Source organism: Garra rufa, chromosome 18, assembly GCF_049309525.1.
Source record: "Garra rufa chromosome 18, GarRuf1.0, whole genome shotgun sequence".
In the NCBI taxonomy this organism is placed as follows: Eukaryota; Metazoa; Chordata; class Actinopteri; order Cypriniformes; family Cyprinidae; genus Garra; species Garra rufa.
The window spans coordinates 34,217,360-34,229,085 of NC_133378.1; the positions used below are offsets into that span (position 1 = coordinate 34,217,360).

The 11,726-nt window shown below is 30.8% G+C and overlaps 1 pseudogene; it reads right to left on the bottom strand.

The window, feature by feature from the left end:
- Nucleotides 1-11,726, bottom strand: part of LOC141290610 (torsin-1A-like) — a 41,036-nt pseudogene that overhangs the window by 21,782 nt on the left and 7,528 nt on the right.

The window sequence follows — 11,726 nt, forward strand, 5'->3', positions numbered from 1 at the left end:
CTTGTTTAATTTTTATTTTAGTTAATGTTTTGGCAATTCGTAGTTTGTCATTTATAAAAGAAAAAAAAATACAGAATTTAAGAAGCCACAAGGGGAGTCTGCATAAAATTATGTATAGCTTATATATAGTTTATATATAATGATAAACTCAAACAAAATGTAATAGAAAATGTATAAGTTATTATGGTACATCATGTTAAACTATATTAAAACGATAAATGTTGCTTTGGCAGGTAGCTGAAATACTTTTTTATATTTCACTTAATTTCAAGTACCAATTTTTAATGGTTTTAGTTTTACTTTTAGTTTACTATAATAACCCTGATCTCTACCTCTAACTGGCTTTAAATGTTGTTTAGGTAGGAAGCTGACAGGTTTTGAAATCAGAGTGGCACACACACTTGAGTCTTTCTGAATTGTCTAAATCGAGAGACTTCAAGCATGTTACACGTTGACCGAACAGTTGGGCAATTAAGGGACCCTCAGCCAGGGATCAAAGCCAAGGACAGCTGAGTGTGTGTTTGTGTGTGTGTCTGATTCTGAAGTTCTGCTGGATTACCCATGGGCCTCAGGAAGGGGCGATGTGTTTGGAGTGTGGAGGTAAATGTAAGTGAACAGCAGAGAGAAACAGACAACAGACAGCTGTGAACACACACAAGTGTACAGAGGGGCTTATACATGAATATATTGAAGAAATATTTACGTGTACATTTTTGGATGCGATTAATTGTGATTAATCGATTTGACAGCACTAATAAAAACTCTTTCTTTCTATGGCAAACAAAGTGCTGCACAGCAGAGGTTTATTATTACAATTAAAGCATTAAAGACAAATTAATTAAAACTAAGCTGTCAAATCGATAAATCGTGATTAATCATGATCAATCAAGATTAATCGCATCCAAAATAAAAAAATTGTGTTTACATACTTTGTGTGTACTGCCTATATTTACATGTATACACACTTACATAGATATATTGAAGAAATATTTACATGTATATATTTGGATGTGATTAAATCACAATTAATCGATTTGACAGCACTAATGAAAACCTTTCTTTTTCCTTTTTTATGGCAAACAAAGTGCTGCACAGCAGAGGTTTATTATTAAAATTAAAACATGAAATGCAAATTAATAAAAACTAAGCTGTCAAATCGATTAATCGTGATTAATCAAGGTTAATCGTGATTAATCAAGGTTAATCGTGATTAAATCACATCCAAAATAAAAGTTTGGTGTTTACATACTATGTGTGTACTGTCTATATTTACATGTATACACACTTACATGGATATATTGAATAAATATTTACATGTATATATTTTTTGGATGAGATTAATCGTGATTAATTGATTTGACAGCACTAATGAAAACTCGTTCTTTTTCTTTTTTTATGGCAAACAAAGTGCTGCACAGCATAGGTTTATTATTAAAAAAATTAAACATGAAAGACAAATTAATGAAAACTAAGCTGTGAAATTGATTAATCGTGATCAATTATGATTAATCGTGATCAATCACATAAAAAAAGTTTGTGTTTACATACTATGTGTGTACTGTCTATATTTATATGCATACACACAAGGATTTATTTAAGACATATTTACATGTGTTTATTTTTGGATGCGATTAATCACGATTAATCGATTTGACAGCACTAATGAAAACCCTTTTTTTGTCTTTTGGAATCCACAATTCTGTGATTCCATCCCCATTTTCCACACTGCAGAAGTCATAGGGCCCTATTATTATTATTATTTTATTATATGTACACAATCACAAACACACAGACTCTTATTTAGTTTACAAAAAGCACATAGAACCAAGGCTAAAACGACCAAAAATCTAATTACTTGTCACCGGAAACCTGTTTGTCTCATGGTTACGACACAAAATGCAGCATCTCTATTTATCAGAGCATGTTTGAGGATTATGACATTATGAACGTTTTAATAATTTCATGCCCTCATTTCTCCCCTCAATAATCTTTCAAGCAATTAAGCCTCGATTTGCAAAAGCTTTTCATGCTTGTTTTTTTTTTTATATTTCATAAGTATCAATCTACAAAGATGATCTGGAGTACAGGGGACCCATGGTGAACAGGTTCTGCGGTCTCTATGTGGCTAGCATGTATTCCTGTACGTATCTGTTGAAGGGGGTGCTGTGCAGACAGTGTGAAGAGTTTCAGGTCAAAAGTCAAGTGCAGTGTCCTTTAGTGCAGGATTAATCCGCCTGCCGCAAAACTGAGCACCTGTTCCCTTCAACTGTACAGCTCCAGCGGTCTTACATAATGTACATTTTCATCCCTCTTTCACACACACGGATAATTATGCCAACATTTAATCTCTCCTTTCATGGAAAGCCATGCAAGAAATTTGCCCTTGCCTGTTTGAAGGGTGAATGAAATGATGTGCAAGCAACAAAGAAACAGGGTAACGACCGGAAACTGGAAAGAAAAGACATTTATGACAGTATTAACTGTTTTATTATACACTACCAATCAAAAGCTTGGAATAATTAGGATTTCTGATAGGGCATGTCACACTGAAGACTGGAATAGTGATGCTAAAAATTCAGCTTTGAACAACAGGAATAAATGTCATTTTATAATATATTAAAATAGCTATTTTAAGAAATTCACAATATTGATTTTTTTACTGTATTTGTGACCAAATACAGCTTAGATTATAAAGATTATTTGTTTCAAAAACAAAAATATCCCTATTCTTATATACACTACTAGTGAAAAGTTTTTGAACAGTAAGATTTTTTAAATGTTTTTAAAGATCTTTGCTCACCAAGCTTGCATTTATTTGATCCAAAATACTGCAAAAGCAAAAATTCTACAATATTTTTTTCTATTTAAAATAACTGCTTTCTATTTGTATATACTGCTGTGATCAAAGCTGAATTTTAGCATCATTACTGCAGCCTTCAGTGTCACATAATCCTTTAGAAATCATTCTAATATGCTGATTCGCTGTTTAAGAAACATTTAATATTATTTTAATTTTTTCCAGGATTCTTTGATGAGCAGAAATATCCAAATGCACCATTTATCTGAAATAAAAAGGATGGTTTAAACTGATCAAAAGTGATGATTAAGACATGTATAATGTTACAACAAAAAATATATTTCAGATAAATGCTGTGCTTTCTATTTATCAAAGAAACAAAAAAAATACTCAGCTGTTCTCAACATAATAATAATACATGTTTTTGAGCAGCAAATATTGCAATGATTTCTGAAAGATTATGTGATTTCAAAGCTAAAAATTCAGCTTTGAAAACAATAATAAATTAAATAGAAAGCAGTTATTTAATTGGTAAAAATATTTTAAAATGTTACTTTTTTCTGTACTTGATTCAAATAAATGCAGGCTTGGTGAGCAGAAGAGAAATCTTAAAAAAAAAAAACATTAAAAACTTTTTACTGGAAGTGTATATTCATAAAAAGATTAATAAATCACAGATTTGTCATTATAAATGACAGAATACTGTTTAATCATAAATTTATAGTATTAAGCTTAAAAACATCACTAAATCGCTTAACAAGCAGCATTTTCTGTCGTGTGTTAATGTATTTCATGTTAAAACAGGAAGTTTGGGTGGGACATATCAAAAGCTCATTCTAGAGAGCTTTTCATTGCGCAAAACTCAGCAGTGCACCATATGAGACATCAGTAAAAGCATATTTCTGTTAGTAGTGAAATCTTTAAAAAATTGCACACTTTTCCAATGAAGTTTAGCGAAATTTGAGTTTAAACTGGAAATGCTGAAACAGAGAGACATTATAAAATTGAGCAACATCGATTAAACCTCACAGGACAAAAATAGTAAAAAGCAAACCTGTGCTATGCATACATTGCATATGTATGCAAATGCATCACATGATAATGCATGCATTCCTCAAATCAGCTGATAATGCACATAATCATAATTAAACTTATTGATGTTCACACCCAAATAGCATTAAACAAGCTCTTTAACAGATTCCTAAGTTCTCTAGCCTTTTCTCACCTTGAGCATATAAGTGAAGCATTGAGCTCCAGCTCTCACACGGATGGCACAAACAAGACCTGAAACTTACAGACTTGTGACAGCGGCTTCAGATTCGAACTAAAATCACTGAATCATCATTGCAGTGCAAAGATTATGAAATGTTTCACATGCATTGCCACAGTTTCAACTTCAAACACCACACCTAAAGACCCGTTCACTGAGCGTCCAATGCATTTCGCACATAAAAACAGCGAAATAAGCTGAATCAGAGCCGGATTGATGGAATAAAAGCTTGTCTGAATATGTCTGAGGAAGTTAAAAGAGCGTAAACTAGATATTCTGTTTGAATAATTAGTATTTATGCCATGTTTTATCGCTCTTAACAAAAACAATGACTCATAAACAGAACAATCCTAAAACACAAAAAGCCTGATGATTAAAAAACTGGCTTAAATTCAGCCCAGCCCTGACAGCATCATGGTGACTTAGTGCGAGCGAACGGTCTGAATCACTAAACGGTCTTAAATGCTTTGCTTCACACTCACAAAACTGTGAAAGTCCCGTCTGACGCTCGTGACGTCTATAAACACTGACACACTGCCACTTAAACACAACAGACCAAAACATACATGCAGACTCAAATCACACTGATTCACATCCCTCTTGAGTTCAGCCCAAACACAGTTATCTGTCAAGCTTCACGTACTCAAACAAACACAGTTAACTACTCTAATTTAACCATTTAGAGAAGTGAGTAATAGTTCTACTACAGCTGTTAGAAGTCTTAAAGGCTGTTCTTCTGCCATTTATATAATATACTATGAGCATGTCATCACAAAACAGAGCTGGGTGTGAACTTGCATGAAGCATAGCCAAAATTTTCCATAAGAATAAGCATGAAAGCTTCACATGTGTCACAGGAACATTCATTTCATTAAATAAAATTCAATAAAACACTGGGATAATTGCAATTTTTTTTCCATACAAATAAGCATGAAATCTTCACAAGTGTCACATGGACATTCAAAACAAAACAAAACAAAAAAAAAAATAATAATTTTATTCTACATTCCACATGTGTCATATGGACATTCTTAAAATAAAATGAAATAAAATAATTTTATTCTACATTATCGGGCAACAGTAAATAAAATAAAATAATAATAAATAAGTAATAAAATAAAATAAAATAAAATAAAATAAAATAAAATAATTTTATTCTACATTCCACATGTGTCACATGGACATTCTTAAATAAAAAATAAATAAATAAATAAATACTAATAATAAAATAAAATAATTTTATTCTACATTATCGGGCAACAGTAAATAAAATAAAATAAAATAATAATAAGTAATAAAATAAAATAAAATAATTTTATTCTACATTCCACATGTGTCATATGGACATTCTTAAATAAAAATAAAATAAAATAAATAAATAAATAAATAAATAAATAATAAAATAAAATAAAATAAAATAAAATAAAAAATAAAATAAAATAAAATAAAATAAAATAAAATAAAATAAAATAAATTTTATTCTACATTATCGGGCAACAGTAAATAAAATAAAATAATAATAAATAAGTAATAAAATAAAATAAAATAAAATAATTTTATTCTACATTCCACATGTGTCATGGACATTCTTAAATAAAAAAAAATAAAATGAATAAACAAATAAATAATAATAAAATAAAATAAAATAAAATAATTTTATTCTACATTATTGGTCAAAAGATTGGGATAATTACAATTTTAATTTTCTATAAGAATAAACATGAAAATTCCACATGTGTCATATGGACATTCTTAAATAAAATAAAATAAAATAACTTTATTTTACATTATCGGTCAAAAGTAAATAAACTAACATAGTAATAAATAAGTAATAAAATAAAATAAAATACAATAATCCTACATTCCACATGTGTCATATGGACATTCTTAAATAAAATAAATAAAAATAAATAAATAAATAAATAAAATGAAATAAAATAAAATAAAATAATTTTATTCTTCATTATCGGTCAAAAGATTGAGATAATTAAAATTTTAATTTTCCATAAGAATAAGCATGAAATTTTTACATGTGTCATATGAACATTATAAAATAAAATAAAATAAAATAAAAATGATTAAAAAAATGTATATCATACAACAATGAATAATAGATGAAAAAGTAACTGCATTATGGGAATAAATTACATTTTAAAATATATTCAAACAGAACAGAATTCTTTTAAAAAAAACTTCTGACTGGTGTGTATAATTAAATAAATGAAGTTTTCTATTGTCTATTTATATTTTATTAATTTATGTAAAAGAATATTTTATTTTAATATTTTAGCCAAATAAACACTGTTTTAATAAATACTGGTTTGTATTTAAAGAAGACTACATTTAAATAGAGCAATATTAGATTATTATATATTTAAAACGCTAATAAAATACAAAACAAAAACATTCTAACAAACAACCACAAAAATATACTAATTAATAAAACAAAGAAAAAATGTTAAATAAACTTCATACGAACCATTATAAGACAAATTTCCAAAAAATAAAATGGCAATCCATCTTGTTACTGCATCTGCCATGTCTTTTATGTTATAAGTTCATTGGTTTACAAACTACACCCAGACACATGGTGTGGTTAGGCAATTACGTGAATGAGTAATTACGCAACTGAACCCACAGCCAAACATCTTTAGACTTCTCTGCTTCTGAGTGTTTAGGAGAAAAACACGACCATTGAAGTAAGTAAAATCAGAGCTATCGCAGTTTGCATTGGCTTTTCAGTATACCAGACTGCTCTGGATGGAGAACTGCCATCCTTGCCACAGCCGTTGACTCCAAGACAAGCGTCTGGCCCATAAAGCACACATTAAAAGAAGATAAATTAAAAACTAAAAAGGCATTTACGCAAAACCAAGGCGGCGTTATATTAGTTCGGTTCACCATGCTTTGTTTTCCTTGAGCTCGGCTAAAAACAGAAAGCCACATTATTGCGATTCGTTTGAACAAACTGTGAGTCCATATGCTCTTTTGCTTAGCCTTTTTTTTTTTTAATCGTGAAGGAATAATTTTATCCACTCCAAACCTCTTCACATAATCTCTTATACCTCCAAACCAAAGTACGAAAACTGACTACAGGAAAACTTTTCCAGAACTTGCATGTAAGTGAAAATGATCCAACAGCACCAGAAGAACCTAAAAAAAATATGCAGAGAATCTATTTCTAGGCTGTGTTTTGAATAGAATACAATCTTTATTTAGCAGGGACACATTAAACTGATCAAAACTGACAGTGAAGATATTTATAATGTTGTTTTGAACCTTTAAAAACAAAAAAAACAAAAAAAAAACTGTTTTTAACATTGATAATAACAAGAACATTTTTTTGAACATCAATTGATTTCTGAAGGATCATGTGACACTGAAGACTGGAGTAATGATGCTGAAAATTCAGCTTGGCATCACAGGAATAAATTATATTTTAAAATATATTCAAATGGAAAACAGTTATTTGAAATCGTAAAAATATTTCACAATATTTGCTGTATTTTTCATCAAAGAAATGCAGCCTTGGTGACTGTAAGACACTATTATTCAAGATGATATTTCCAATCAAAATGCCATTTACACAAACCTGCAAAAATTACATTAATAGCAGGACACCTACTGAATTAAACATGTAAAGTGATGATTATACTCAAGTACACATAATCAGCACTGTTTCAAAACTTTCAATGCACATACTGTGTGCAGTATGCAGTATTCAATTCCAAAGACACAAAGGCATTTTTCCATCTCTAAAAGAGATGAAACATGTCTAAAGCAAGGAAATTACCAGCATACAAGAAGTCACAGAAGTATGCAGACTGGGGCTAGTGACTGACGGGTCACAAGTCTTGGGTCAGTGGACATCCGGAGCAATTAAGAGGAAAAAACGCATTACCACAAAGTGGCCCAGATGCATGTGTCAAAATACAGTGACCATAGTCTAAATTTACCAAGACTGCTACAGCAGAATTATGACACATGCAAAAGCCAAAGACATTTAGCAAGCAGAAAACTGTCGTATGGCCTACTTTCATGGCCTTTTTGAAGTTAGACCAGCGTTGGACAGAATATAAATTGATTTTATGGACAAAAGTCCACTTTGGAAATATTTAGGCCTAATGGGTAACGCTTTACAATAAGGTGTCATTTGTTAACATTAGTTAATGTATTAACTTGCATGGACGAACAATAAACAATACATGTATTACACCGTTTATTAATCATTGTTAATGAAGGTTAATAAAAACGCAGTCAGTTGTTGTTTGTTTATTTGTGACCCTGGACCTGAAAACCAGCGTTACGTCGCACGGGTATATTTGTAGCAATAGCCAACAATAGATTGTATGGGTCAAAATGACAAATTATTTTTATTTTATGCCAAAAATCATTAGGGTATCAAGTAAATGATCACATTTCATGAAGATACTGGAAGTCATTTTTGCTTAGTAATATATAATAGCTAAGAACTTCATTTGGACAACTTTAAAGGTGATTTTCTCTTTTTTTGTGTTTTTTTTTGTTGCACTCTCAGATTTCAGATTTTCAAATTGCTGCATCTCAGTCAAATACTGTCCTATCCTAACAAACCATACATCAATGGAAAGCTTAAAGTTTAAATCTTAAATTGATCATGATGACTGTGATTTTAATAACGCATTAGTGAATGCAGAAATTAACTAAGATTAAAAAATGCTGTAGAAGTATTGTTCATTCTTAGTTCATCTTAACTTATCAACCTTATTGTAAAGTGTTACCAATTTATGTATTTGAATTGCATATGAAATTTACACCAATTTGGATAACACAATTTTAGCATAAACTCTTAATTTCTTAAATCTTAATTTAATGCATATTTGTTGATCATACATAAATGAAATTTATGATTTCTGCACTGACAAAAAAAAAAAAAAAAAAAAAAATCATGGCATAGTTTATTATGAAATATTTGCATATATTTTAGTTTATTTTAATTACATTTTCAAGAACCACTTTAATTCTAAATTCTATTTGTGGGAAATTTTTTTTAAATGATTCTGTTAAAAAAAGTATAAACATGGTTAAACTACAGCTGTGGAACAAGCAATATTAATAAATGTTAATATATTAGTTAAGACTAATATAATTTTGAAACAAATTAGTGCTGTCAAATGATTAATCGTGATTAAATTGCATCCAAAATAAAAGATTTTGTTTACGTAATTTTGTTTATGTATATTTATTATGTCACAAATAGAGTTTAGAATTAAAGTGGTTCTTGAAAATATAATATATGCAAATATTTCATCATAAACTATGCAATGTTTTTTTTTTTGAGTGCAGAAATCCTAGAAATCATAAAAATTGTGTAATCCAAATTGGTGGAAATTTTAAGCAATTCAAATACATCAATTTACAATATTTAGAAAAAAATTGTGCTTTTCAAACGATTAATTGCATCCAAAATCAATTGTTTTACATTATTTATTTTAAACACACATGTGGTACATATTTGAAAAATATGTACATGTATGGATTTATATATATATATATATATGAATATATGAATATAAGTCCATACATGTAAATATTTTTCAAATACACCGTATGTGTGTTTTGTTACATACACAATGAATATATAAAATGCACACACCTATATTATGCAAACAAAAACATTCACTTTTATCGCAATTAATCGTTTGGCAGCACTAAGACTAATTTGATTTATTGATGATAAATACATAAACCTGGTTACTGCGCAATTAAACGCATTCAGTTTATTACTACTATTATAGAAAACAAACCTGTTTTTTCACCAGTTTAATGTATGCATGACTGACATGCATCCCATTAAGTTTATTAGTGTATGTTAAATCTATATAATCCTAAAGAATTTCCATGCAATTTAAATAGCCTTCATCTTAATTTCAGGCCTAAATATTTAGTTAATGGTTGGATATTCATCACAATGCATTACTCAGAATTCCACAGCAGAAAGTCACACAGGTTTGAAATGATGAAGGTAAATTACAAAATCTTAATTTTCAGGCGCTTAAAGCAGTCTTACAAATCACTGCGGTTGATCCAGTACAAACAACTTTTACAAATAAAGCTTTCAAATAGTTTTCACAGAGATGCCACAGAACCATTTTGGGTTCTAAAAGAGCTTTTCAGAATATTTGAAAAATCTAAAGAACTTTTAACAGCCCTTTGAAAGGTTCCATGGATGTTAAGGATTCTTCATGGAACCATAGATGCCAATAAAGAACCTTTTAAGCTTGTACTACTAAAACAAACTCCATCATGGAGGCCCCTAGTAGTCGAACCCTCAATTTTAGAAGGTTTGAACGTTCTGAACGCTCTGCAATCCAGGCAGGTGAAACCAAAAGCACACATTCAGACAAACTTCTGCTTGTCATATCATGATTTGAGCCGACCGCGGACCACAAGAGACCAGCCGCAAACAGTCCCGGTAACCAGACCATTCACAGAAGCTGATGACAAATGTCTGCAGAGTGGTGTGGGATTTCCACGCTTACGTACCGAGAACATCAAAGGCCTATTTGGTCACCATGGAAGAAGTAAAACTTCCTTGAGTGACTAACCCTGAGTTTAAACCTGTGGTTCACAATCACTTCTCTTGAAAAGCAAAGTTCACTTCGGGGCAGTAGAGTTTGCCAACTCTGGGACAAGGTCACAAGGTGTCATATCTGGTAAATAAAGGCCATTCTGTTAAGTTTTCTCATCTCCGAATTGCTTTCTACTAGTGATTTTCCACATCTACACTCTTAAAAATAAAGGTGCTTCAAACGGTTCTTCAAGCGATGCCATAGAAGAACCATTTTTGGTTTCACAAAGAACCATTCAGTCAACGGTTCTTTAAAGAATCATTTCTTGCTTACCTTTTTAGAATCTGAAGAACCTTGTTTGCCGCAAAGAAACAGAAAGGTTCTACAAATGTTAAAGGTTCCTAATGGAACCATTTAGACAAAAAGGTTCTGGCATTGTGAAGCACTTTTATTTTTGTGTAGAGGTTATGCAGATCAGATCATTCATTAAATCAATTTTAAATTAATTGAAAGAACTCAAAAAAAAGAGTGAAGAATGACCAAGAGGACAAGTCCATCCATGCTAAAGGAGAACTTCTAACTTCACTTTTCGCAAGAAACATTCCTCTCAGTGTGTGTTTCAACATGTAGCATCAGCAAAAGCAAATGTGCATGTACACACCCACACCTGGAAAACAGCCACCATTATCACAGAAGTGAGCAAGAATATGAATTACAAAAGACGGGCTTCTGAAAAGGCAAAAATCCATGAAGAACTTGGCCTACTATGAAAACCACAAATTTCACAAACCGCTCCAATAGTGAAATCTCATCTCATAAACGTTGCCGAGCTTAAACCCAATTAAAAACAACGACTGGGCTACGTCCACATGCTTTGAAATTCTAGCTAAAAGTTCGATTTTTCAACATTAATAACGTAAATGACATTAAATAGACGGAAAAACCCTATGAAGCATAAGGTCTACCCATCTGCTGGGTAACCGGAGACATATGTAGTGAAGACAGAAAAGAAAACTCACCAGCAGCTGCGCGTATTCAACTCAAACTCTGTCAAGTGCGCTCTGAGAGCCGTCTCAAGCTCCTCTCTGTGACACAACGCTGCTATCCA